A 13,187-nucleotide genomic window follows, 5' to 3' on the forward strand; every position below is an offset into this window, starting at 1 on the left:
TTGGCAATGTTTTATTGATTGCGGGTATCTTACATATGTTGTCTTGCATTTCTTCTACTTTGTTGCACCGCCATCTGCTTAGTTTACTCATCATAGATGTCGAGATGCCATGCCCATCCATTATCAATACATATTCCATCTGTCGTCATACCATGTTTTTCCACTCAAATGCTGTTCTTGTGCATCAGACATCAAAAAGGTAGACGGTGATTGCCGAACCTGAAGGAGCACCAGCAAAGTCCTTGAAAAACGTGGTGGTGCCAGAGAAATCAGACAGCACCCCACTTATATTGGCTGTACAACTAGTGACACAAAACCTAGGACCGACTCCAGCAGACTGTACCCATACTTTACTGGCCACACCACTAGCCCCACCACACAGGACCTGCACTCCAGCAAAAGGTATACCGATTTCATTTGCAATAGCACCAGCTGTACCACAAAAAAATCCCACTCCAGCAAAAAGTACAGCAAGTCCACCGGCCGAAGACCTATCCCAACTGCAGAGACGGCCAATTCCTGCAGATTGGAACCCCATTCCATTTATTCCCAGTTTAAAAGACAATGCTTTCAATGTTGTTAGGGACTAGGTGCATATATTCCCATCATGGGAAGATTATTGTGAAGACAAACACCATTTTCACATCTTCCTGTCCAACTTACGTGGAAGTACTATTATTCATGGTTATTATTTTCCTATTTTCTATTGATTGAACACATCAATGATTTACATTACATTGTTGTAACTAGGCGAGGGTCAATCTAGATAGTCATGACGAGCAAAGCTTGCTTGTGCTTTTCAAGGAAGCATTGCAGCAGTATCGGTGTTACCTGAGGAAATCACACTTTGATGGCAAGTCTATAAACGAATTTCCCGTGAAGTCTCCTGTGCTAAATTTAGAAGACATTGAATGGAAAAAGCTTGTTATGCACTGGTCTCGTTCCCAGGATGAGGTACTGTCTATGAAATCACATGACAATTTGAACTTCTACTTTTCCGCATGTGCCTTACGGATCTTTTTTGCAGGAAATCTGCTCGAAGAAGAATTCCGGTTTGACAAGAACGACAGGATATCGCAGATATGTTGCCCGCTGCTTTGCTCTTGTTAGTACCTGTTGTCCTGTATCACTGTACTTGCATACATACCTGGTTCATTATGTGACAGCAGTATGCATGATAGCTTGAAATTGTTCGCTCCAAATTATCTGATCTGTATGAATGGTTACATTAGTGTAGAATATATCCAATGCCAATGTTTTTTTAGCTCTGCATTGTTCTTGTAAGTACATGCTGTCCTTTATTAGTGTACTTATAATGACAGGTAGTTGTTCATGTACCATCACTCTGCAGCTTATTTTCCTTTGCCCTCCATTTTCTACACATCAGATCTATATTTACTCTTACCATAAGGTTGGCACTGAAGAAGTTTAGCTGTGCATTGCTCTTGGCTGTACCTTTTGCCTGTATCGCTGCACTTCCATTTATAGCTACTTGGTTATGTAGCATCACTCTTCATCTTATCTTAAATATTCTCCATTTTTTCGTATATTATCACATCTATATTTACTCTTAACAAAATGTAGAATAAAGGCAATGCTTTTGAACAAGATTTTGTGGTAAACTTCTAGAATTGCCCCCCCCCATCAGCATGGACAAGGCCTTTATAGAGCCTGTCTTCACCAATAATGTAAGTTTATCCATCTCAAGCCTTCAAACTTTGTTGTATATATTTGGTTAGGCATGACTGCAACAGCAGTTTATTTTTGGTTTTTGCATCAAATTGCTTGTTTAAAGTTTATTAAGTAGTTCATAAACAAAAGTTTGTCCTTTCTCAATTTAAGTTTTCAGTTGTACAACCAAGTTCCTTCTTCATACCATGTAAATTAAACTATACAGAGCAAGTGATCTTCTTTTGCACTTCATGTATGCTTCTGTTCTTCATCCCTAATCCAGTGGTGTGGTGAACCTACCCACTACAGCACAATGTCATATTCTGCAATGTCTTAACTATGAACAATGTCATATCATTCTACTATTATTTAAATCGTCTCTTTATTTGCCAATCTGAAATGGTATAAACTGACAGCACACTAACCATTGATACTTATTAGTTCTTGATCTATAATCCAGGGGTGTCGTGAAGCTGCCAACTCCTTCACAATGTCATTTCCTGCCATGTCTTGACCTGAACAATACCATATCGTGTTAATGCAATTTTAAACTGTGTCACTTTATTCGTCGGTAAGAAATGTGATGAATTGTCAGCACTGATACTTTTATGTGCAAAACCTGTCATCTGTCTGCTTGTTTATCTTTCAGAGTGAGGAAGATATAAGTGTTGAACAAGCGCAATCTCATCATCTTGCTCAGCTGCTTGCGCTGTAGCTCCCCAGCAGGGCTAACCTTTCTTGAACTCTATTGAAGTGCTGTCGGTTTTGTATATTATTTTGTCGACGTGTTTATTTGCACTGGTGGCGATCTTTGATGCCCAGTGTATGTAATCTGTTGTCTGCTTGTGCTTTATTATCATACTGGCGAACTTTGATGCCCAGTGGATGTAATATGCCGTAATTTCTTCATTGTATAGTCTACGTTTTTTCTTATTCACGATGTTGCAGTTATTTTACTGTATATATATCCTGTCTTCGCAGTAAACTGGCCAAACCGTAAAATTACGGTACATAATCGGGCCGTCATGCAATCACGATGTAGGTTGGGCCTGAAACGTGTCGAACAGCTCACGGGCCGGCAGCAGCCCGAAATGAACCCCGGCCCATGATTGTGCGAATCAAATCACGGGCTTTTAACAGGCCAAAATTGTCTCGGTCCTTGTTTGGGCCAATTAGATATCGGCTGCGAGCAGGCCGGATGCAAATCGGGTCGTAGTTAGGCCCAACTATATGACGGGCTTTTAACAGGCCGAAATTAATATAGGGTCGAAATGTTAAACGGGCCCTTAACAGGCCAAAACAAATATCAGGCCGAATTACTAAGTGGGCCTTTAGCAAGTGGGCCCAAAACCATAGTGTCCAGTTGACGGGCCGAATCTGATATGGGCCATAATTGAGCCCAAAGCCTCTTAAAGGGCCGGACCTGATCTGGGCCGTAATTTGGCCCAGAACATGGTAGGCTTTTAATGGGCCGGATCTCATATGGGCCACTATTAGGCCCGGAGCGTGGCAGGCCATTAATGGACCGGATCAAATATGGGCCGGCATTTGGCCCAAAACATGGCAGCCAGTTAATGGGCCGGCCTACTAGGGTCCTCAAAATCTTGTGGGCCTACAGCGGGGCCGGCCCATTAATGTCGGCAAAATCTCGTGGGCCTTTAGCTGGGCCGGCCCATTATGATCCGTAAGAATCTTGTGGGCCTTTACCTGGGCCGGCCCATTATGGCACACAAAAATCTTGTGGGCCTTTACCTGGGCCGGCCCATTATGGCCCGCAAAATCTGGTGGGCCTTTAGCTGGGCCAGCCCATTATGGTCCGCAAAATCTCGTGGGCCTTTAGCTGGGTCGGCCCATTATGGTTCGCAAAATCTTGTGGGCCTTCAGTTGGGCCGGCCCATTTAAACTTGATGGGCCGGTCCACGTGTCAACATATCATAGGCGCGTCTCACCCATTGGATGAGTGACACCTGTGCCAACGCGGACCTGACATGTGTCTCCTCCAACCAATGATGATTTTACACGTGGAAAATCCCCAGGTCGGGGCTGTTAACGGGTTATCGGATCCAAAACCCGACCCGATAGCTTAACGGCGTTCCGTTACGGTGGATGCCACGTGTCGGTCACCCTTGACGAAAGCACTTCTGTGACGCGCGATTTATCGTCATGGAAGTGGACACTTCCGTGATGATAATTTTGGTAATGTCATGGAACACTTCTACGATAGCACAAGTATGACTATCTTGATTCTGTCATAAATTTGTCATGGATGTACATGCATGACAAAAAACGCGACCTACTGTGACAAACACATATCATCACGGAAGTGTATTTTTTTTGTAGTGCACACACCACCACAGAGAGTATAATATTTCACGAGTCCAATCCGTTGACAACTTTTTTGTAGCGTGACATCACGTCACCACCCGGTTATTATATCAAACCGTTTTTTAGCCTGTCGCTCCATGTTTCGAGACGTGGTTTCATTGGCATGTCTTGTCCAGGCAGAGATCGTGCCCCCTTATTGCGGGATCCTCATTAACACGGGCGTGGGTATTCCAACCGTCCGGTTGGCATGATTCCTTAAGAATAGGTAGGTTTTAAGGCTTAGGAGGAGGCATTCGACATTCATTGCCTTTATAAAGGGGCTAAGACCCATCTTGCTTCTTCACGCCAACCCTTTCCTCAACCTCTCCAACCTCGAGCTCCACCACCCAAGGTTCAATTTAATTGCTTCGAGCTTCCCAGTCATATCCGGACCCATCCCTCAAGGTCGGTGGGTGGCTTCCTCTATCATAGAGATGGTATCGCAAAGCTCCAGGCGGCAAGATACCTGACCGCTGAAATCCCCCACAGGCTTCCTGCTCAAGGGCAGGTTATTCCTACTCCCAGATCCAGCGAGAGGGTCGTGTTTATCTCCCACTTCCTCTGAGGGCTAGGGTTCGCTCTCCACCCCTTTGTTTGAGGGCTCATGTTCTATTACGGGCTAGATTTTCACGATCTAACTCCGGACTCCTTTCTTCACATCTCGGCGTTCATTATCACGGGCGAGGCCTTCCTCTGTATTCCCCCACACTTCGGCTTCTGGCTCAAGGCCTTTAATGTGAAGCCGAAGGTAGTTGATGGGAAACAAGCGGAGTGTGGTGGTGCTACAGTGAGAAAACTCATCAACGCTCCTTGGCTAAAAGGATCCTTCACAGAATCTTCTGACTTATGGCAGCGAGAGTGGTTTGATAACCCACAAGTATAGGGGATCGCAACAGTTTTCGAGGGTAGAGTATTCAACCCAAATTTATTGATTCTACACAAGGGGAGCCAAATAATATTCTCAATAGTATTAGCAGTTGAGTTGTCAATTCAACCACACCTGGATAACTTAATATCTGCAGCAAAGTAGTATGGAAGTAACGGTAACGGTGATGAAAGTAACATTTGTAGTAATTGTAACAGTGGCAACGATAAAGTAACTAAGCAAAGAGCAATATGTGAAAAGCTCGTAGGCATTGGATCGGTGATGGAGAATTATGGCGGATGCAATTCCTCATGCAATAGTTATAACATAGGGTGACACAGAACTAGCTCCAATTCATCAATATAATGTAGGCATGTATTCCGAATATAATCATATGTGCTTATGGAAAAGAACTTGCATGACATCTTTTGTCCTACCCTCCCGTGGCAGCGGGGTCCTATTGGAAACTAAGGGATATTAAGGCCTCCTTTTAATAGAGTACCAGACCAAAGCATTAACACTTAGTGAATACATGAACTCCTCAAACTACGGTCATCACCGGTAAGTATCCCGATTATTGTCACTTCGGGGTTAACGGATCATAACACATAATAGGTGACTATAGACTTGCAAGATAGGATCAAGAACTCACATATATTCATGAAAACATAATATGTTCAGATCTGAAATCATGGCACTCGGGCCCTAGTGACAAGCATTAAGCATAGCAAAGTCATAGCAACACCAATCTAAGAACATAATGTATACTAGGGATCAAACCCTAACAAAACTAACTCGATTACATGGTAAATCTCATCCAACCCATCACCGTCCAGCAAGCCTACGATGGAATTACTTACGCACGGCGGTGAGCATCATGAAATTGGTGATGGAGGAAGGTTGATGATGACGACGGCGACGGATTCCCCTCTCCGGAGCCCCGAACGGACTCCAGATCAGCCCTCACGAGAGAGATTAGGGCTTGGCGGCGGCTCCGTATCATAAAACGCGATGAATCCTTCTCTATGATTTTTTTCTCCCCGAACGTGAATATTTGGAGTTGGAGTTGAGGTCGGTGGAGCACCAGGGGGCCCATGAGGCAGGGGGCATGCCTAGGGGGGTAGGCGCGCCCCAACCCTCGTGGACAGGGTGTGGGTCCCCTGGCCTTGATTCTTTCGCCAGTATTTTTATTAATTCCAAAAATATTCTCCGTGAAGTTTCAGGTCATTCCGAGAACTTTTATTTCTGCACAAAAATAACACCGTGGCAATTCTGCTGAAAACAGCGTCAGTCCGGGTTAGTTCCATTCAACATGCAAGTTAGAGTCCAAAACAAGGGCAAAAGTGTTTGGAAAAAGTAGATACGATGGAGACGTATCAACTCCCCCAAGCTTAAACCTTTGCTTGTCCTCAAGCAATTCAGTTGATAAACTAAAAGTGATAAAGAAAAACTTTTACAAACTCTATTTGCTCTTGTTGTTGTAAATAAGTAAAGCCAGCATTCAAGTTTTCAGCAAAGATTATGAACTAACCATATTCACAATAACATTTAGGTCTCATATTTACTCATATCAATGACATAATCAACTAGCGAGCAATAATAATAAATCTCGGATGACAACACTTTCTCAAAACAATCATAATATGATATAACAAGATGGTATCTCGCTAGCCCTTTCTGAGACCGCAAAACATAAATGCATAGCACCTCTGAAGATCAAGGACTGACTAAACATTGTAATTCATGGTAAAAGAGATCCAATCATAGTCATACCCAATATAAACTAATAATAATGCATGCAAATGACAGCGGTGCTCTCCAACTGGTGCTTTTTAATAAGAGGGTGATGACTCAAAATAAAAGTAAATAGATAGGCCCTTCGCAGAGGGAAGCAGGAATTTGTAGAGGTGCCAGAGCTCGATTTTGAAATAGAGATAAATAATATTTTGAGCGGCATACTTTCATTGTCAACATAACAACCGAGAGATCTCTATATCTTCCATGCTACACACATTATAGGCGGTTCCCAAGAAGAATGGTAAAGTTTATACTCCCCCACCACCTGTCGTGGATCTAAGACTGACAGTAGAATGGGGGGTAGGTATGAGGAGGCAAGATCCTAGCTATGGCGAAGTTGTACACACAAGTTTTACGAGTTCAGGCCCTTCGCGGAGGAAGTAATAGCCCTACGTCTCGGTGCCCGGAGGCGGTCGACTGAATTATGCGTGTGTGTATGTGTTACAGGGGGTGCGAACCCTTGTGCCAGTGGAGGGGGTGGCTTATATAGAGTGCGCCAGGACCCCAGCCAGCCCACGTTACAAGGAGTTCAATGTACATAAGAGGGAGCGTTACAGGTAACATCCGTAATAAAGTGATATAAATGATCATTAAGTCTATGAGTAACGCCCGACCGTTGCTGTGCAGAGTGACTTTAGATCTTCTGTCTGTCGAGTGGTTTCTGTTACGGTTGAGTGACATAGAACCTTCCGAGCGGAATGCTTCTGGTCGAGTGGATGTTGTTATCCTTTGAATACATCTGACTTTAAGGTGATGTCCTAGGGGAGGGTGTCTTGGTCAAGCCTATGACCCTACCCTAGGTACATAGCTTCATCATTAGCCCCCGAATGGTTCAAGGTTCAAGTGGAGAAGGAGTTGATAATACGGCCGACTCAATTTTTGCGCTTCAGAAGTGTCTTGCCTGGTCTAATGAATCAACACGATGACTCCAACTTCGTTTTCAGTCGCCTTGATCCATTCTTGGTTTTGTCGAGTGAACTTTCATTGTTAAGCTTCGAGTGCTGGTAAGGAAATAATCTTCAGTCTGACAGGTTGGTCTGCTGTTTGCAGATCTCCCAGGATTCGAATTTTGGGAAGAGCGCGAGGCGGAGGGGGCCGCAGTAATTGGGACGGATTAGGCAGGGCTGCCTCGATTCTCGCGTCACCTTTTTCGCCACATATCGCGTGCGCGACTGTTGCGGGATTTGACAGGATCGCCTGGACCCACACGTCAGCCACTCGGAAAAGATCTCATATAAGGCGCTGGTCTGGGGTTTTCGCACTGTGCGTTCTCATTCCTCTTCTTCCTCCTCAATTTTCTCCGCCACAGCCACCTCTGCTCTCAGCGCCACCGCTCTGTTCGAGCCCCGCTCGCAGCGATGGGGAAGGAGAAGACGGTGGCCTTGGAGCGCGCGAAGAAGGCGACAGCGAAGGTGAAGGGGAAGAATTCTAGCCGGGGCGGAGCCTCGTCGAGGTCCGGCCTGCCGCGCGGCTGGATCCAGGGTGACTGGATTCGGTCAACGATCCGTTAGGACGACCTCGACGATTTGGCCGAGGGGGGACTGATCCCCCACGGATCCGCGCAGCTTCCGGAGGGCGAGATCGAGCCGCAGCCGCAGGAGGGTGAGTGCGTTCTCCTCGCCACCCACGTCGACCGCGGATTTTCTCTGCCTCCTCATCCTTTCTTCCGAGCTTTCTTGAACTTCTTTGGAGCACAACTCCACCATTTTTCCCCCAACACCATCGTGTACCTTGCTGCCTTCGTGTCTATGTGCGAGAATTTCTTGGGATGTCGAACACACTGGGGCCTCTTCAAGCACATTTTCACGTGTCGCTCTCAGTCGGTCAAGAAGGCCAATCCGAGTGATGAAAGGACGCAAGTGATCCAGATGTGTGGGGGTCTTGGGATTCAGATGAGGGGTAAAAGCTCTTTCCCAGCCATTATCCTTCCTGAGTCAGTCCGAGGGTGGCAGTCGACCTAGTTCTACTGCAAAGACCAGCCGACTCCAGGTCAGTCGACTGGACTTCCCCCCTTTTCCATGGCTCGAGTAGAGAAGCCCTCCGCCTTGAAAGTGACCCCGGAGGAGAAAGCGGAGGTGAAGGTGCTGGTAGAGCGAGTGGTCCAACTTGTTCGTGATGGTGTGACCGGCATGGATCTGTTGGAGGTCTTCCTCAGACGCCACATTCAGCCGCTTCAAGCTCGTGACCATCCGATTTGTATGTATTCGGGCATTGATGATTCCACTTGGATCCACCCAAAAGAAGTCGACGAGGATACGGTGGAGAAGTGGTTGAGGGGTATCACTGGCAACAAAGATAACCCCAGGGGGTCCAGGAGAGTCCCTCCACTCGACAACTTGTACGAAACAGACAAGGTCCAACTCTGAATTGTCGAGTGTTTTCTTGATTTATCATGTAACTGCTCATTGTCAACCGACTGATTTTTGTTTCGCTTGATGTCTTTCAGGTCTTTAATGAGATGTACTCGATGCCCAACAGGGAGCAGGAGCAGGATCCAGAAGGAGAGGCGAGTGGAGGCGAGAGCGGTGAGTGGCATTCTGACGGAGAGGAGGACGAGGAGAGCGATGACCCGAGTGATGAAGAAGAGGTCGACTCACCTCCCCGTAGGGAAAGGCGATCCAAGCACACTCATGATCCGGCAAGCATCCGCGGCAAAGCGACCGCGCAAACCGGGCAGTCGTCAAAGCGCCCACGGACGTCTTCTCCAGCGCCGACTGAGAAGGCACCGAAGCAACCGAAAGTTGCGCCGTCAAAACCGCAGAAAGCCTTGCCCAAGATCAAAGTGACCATTCCCACTGTTTCTGGGTAGTAGTTGGACTTGAATTCTTTGTTTAGTACGAACTGGGTCTTGGTCGACTCACCGTTATAGATATGACCGACTGGGTCTTGAAATTTGCAGTGCTACTACCTCCGAGACTTCCGCTTACAAGAATGAAGACGAAGAAATGGAAGATGCAGTCACCTCCAATCCAGGTACGATTCTCGTAATCTTGTCCTTATTCATTCAGTCGTTTCATTGGTCAATTGAATTTCTGGCAATTGATTCTTTTTGCAGCTCCTCCCCATGTCATTGATCTTCCAGATGATGACGAAGACGTGCCACTGAGGTCCCAGGGGAGAAGAAACAGGAAGGCGTCAGCTGGAAAGACACCTCAGTCTGCATCGGCGATCGAAACGGCGATCCAGGAAGGTGGCAATGCCAATCGGACTTCTGTAACTTTCGCCGTACCACCGACGAGTGCTCAGCCTTCAGCATCGACTGCTCAGACTCCAGCCGATCCATCTTCACTCTTTACTGCACATCACGTCCCAGAGGACCAAGTGGGTGCTTCCAAGGAAGCCATACGCCAGGCGGGCATCATGATGGAGCAGATGAAGGTGGTCCAGGAAGCCAGCCAAGCGGCTTACGATGCCAGCTCAGTCCTTCAGAGCAACGTCCAGGTTGGTTGATCACCGACTGACTCTTTAGCTTGCCGCTTGTTCTGTTAGGATATGCTACCTGAAAACTTTCTTTGAAGAACCTTTTCATCTGTCTGCGTTTCCCATTCGTACACCCACTGGGTGTTTTGATTTGCCACTGAGCAAACTTGTATCTTGAGTCGACTAGGTTGTGTCGATTGGATCTTTGAACTAGTGGGGGCACGCTGAGTGCACCCACTGGGTGTAGTCCCCAAGACCATAGTTGACTGCGGGCAGTCGACTGTGGTCGGAGAAGCTAAATTTACCACTCGGCCCGGATGGACCGTGTCGAGTGGAACCTGAACCAGTGGGGGCACGCTAAGTGCACCCACTGGGTGTAGTCCCCGAGACCGTGGTCGACTGCGGGTAGTCGACTACGATCTGAGAACAACTTGCCTCTTTTTTTTACACTCAGCCTGGACAGACCACGTCGAGTGGAAACTGGACCAGTGGGGCACGCTAAGTGCACCCACTGGGTGTAGTCCCCGAGACTACTATTGGATGTTTGATTCGGCAGTAGTCTTAGAACTTGTTGAATTTATCAGATCATTACTCTGGAGTAACCAATCTTTTCATCTGTCAATTGACTGTCTTTTGATTACAGAAATCTTGTGAACTTGGAGCTCGTTTTGCTGACCTGGAGAAGAAGTAGATTCAGCTCAACCTCGATCTGGAGCTGGCCAAGACAAATCTACAGAAGGCCAAGGATGAAGCCGCTGGTAAGAGAAAACTTGTCGACTGATTTGTCTCTGAACCGGATGTTATTTGCTCTTTCTGAACCGAGCGTTATTTCTTTCAGAGAACCTGAACCAAGCTCTAGCGAAAAAGGATCAAGACCTTGCAGCCACACAGATAACAGCTGATGAGAAAACTGTACTTGCTGAAAAGAAGCTAGCTTCAGTCGGCAAACTGGAAGAAGAAAACGCCAAGCTGAAAACTGCCCTTGATGAAGCCAATAAGGAAGCGACTCACCTGAAGAAGGACAAGAACAATCTGAACGAGAAGATGGAAGGCATTGCTCGCAAGAGGGACGATCTGGAGAACTATCTGGGAGGTCTTGCCAAGAAGCTGTTCGTCATGCTTGAAGGTATTTTCTTCAGCCCGACTGACTTGTTAGTGTCGACTCGACATACAACCATTGACTCATCTTTGAATTGTGCATGCAGAGTTTTGCCAGAACTTCGAGGAAGAGACTGGGCGAGTTCAGACAAGCTTGGACCCCATCCACTCTCCAGTGAAGGACGAAGCCGCCATGAACGTACTCCGACTGGAATCTCGTGTTGCTGGTATTGTCGACTATCTTGCTCGACAGAAAGTCGCAATGTCGCGGATCGACACAACACTCTGGCCAAGGGTGACGCTCAAGAATGACCTTGAGTCTTTGATGACTCGACTTAATGAGGTTCCCGGTCGAGTGCAAGAATGGAAGAAGTCTTCTGCTCGGTGCGGCGCTGATGTGGCTCTGTCCTTGGTTCGTGTCCACTGCAAGGAAGCGCGAGAAGAGAAGCTGGCGGCGATCAAGGTTGCCAATACCAAGAGGCACGACTTCCAATCCTTCATGGAGACCTTTATTGCTGCTGCCACTCGGATTGCTAACGGAATCGACCTGGACGAATTCGTCGAGCCTCCTAGCCCTCCTCCAGCGGAGTGAATAAACTTTTATGCCTCACCTTAAATTTGCCTCGGAATGCCGAGTGATTTTGTAACCGTTAAACTCCTTCGGGCTTGATGCCCGAGTACTTTAATCCGCGGTCCGGAACCTTAGGATTTATCTGAACTTGGTTTATCTTCGGATATGCTTGTGTTTGCTTTCGAGTGGAACTTGTCCTTCACTCGGAATAATCTTTGTACTTGAGATGCAGCTCTGAGGAGAAGGTCCCAGTCGACCTGCACCTCGTCATCCTTGCGGATCGGGATGGAGCGCACGCTATACTTGTGGCGTAGCTCCGAAGAGAAGGTTGCATTCGACCTGCACCTCGTCGTCCTTGCGGATCGGGATGGAGCGCACGTTATACTTGTGGCGCCGCTCCGAAGAGAAGGTTGCAGTTGACCTGCACCTCGTCGTCCTTGCGGATCAGGATGGAGCGCATGTTATACTTGTGGCGCAGCTCCGAAGAGAAGGTTGCAGTCGACCTGCACCTCGTCGTCCTTACGGATCGGGACGTGTTTCAAACTTAGGCGAGTACTGGACTGCAGCGAAGCCCCTGAGTGAGAGGCTTGCTCACCACTCGGTAGGATTTTTTAAACTTAGGCGAGTACTGGACTGCAGCTAAGCCCCCGAGTGAGAGGCTTGCTCACCACTCGGTAGGATTTTTTAAACTTAGGCGAAACGGATTCGCAGCTAAGCCTCCGAGTGAGAGGCTTGCTCTTCACTTGACAGGATTTTTCAAACTTAGGCAAAACGGATTCGCAGCTAAGCCTCTGAGTGAGAGGCTTGCTCTTCACTCAACAGGATTTTTTTTCAAACTTAGGCAAAACGGATTCGCATCTAAGGCACCCACTGGGGGATTTGAAACATATAAAAAAGAAACAGCAATCATTTAGGAGACTGTAAAACTGTGTCTTTGATAATCAAACTAGAAGGTATTTCTTATTACATCCCAACAGTCTGAATGCTTAAGTGTAAAAGGGGCGGAGCAGCTCCGCATTCCAAGCGCGTGGCTCGTCTTTCTTGTGCTCGACGTTGTAAAGGTGGTACACTCCGTTGTGGAGCACTCTGGTGACAATGAAGGGGCCTTCCCAAGCAGGAGCAAGCTTGTGTGGTTTCTGCTGATCCACTCGAAGAACCAAGTCTCCTTCTTGAAATGCTCGACCCCTCACATTTCTGGCGTGGAATCGACGCAGGTCTTGCTGATAGATGGTCGACCGGATCAAGGCCATCTCTCTTTCCTCTTCCAGGAGATCAACTGCGTCTTGCCTTGCCTGTTCCGCTTCATCTTCTGAGAAAAGCTCGACTTGGGGTGAATTGTGAAGCAAGTCACTCGGAAGTACAGCCTCAGCTCCATAGACCAAGAAGAATGGAGTTCGGCCA

Source organism: Triticum aestivum, chromosome 1D (assembly GCF_018294505.1).
Source record: "Triticum aestivum cultivar Chinese Spring chromosome 1D, IWGSC CS RefSeq v2.1, whole genome shotgun sequence".
Taxonomy (NCBI): domain Eukaryota; kingdom Viridiplantae; phylum Streptophyta; class Magnoliopsida; order Poales; family Poaceae; genus Triticum; species Triticum aestivum.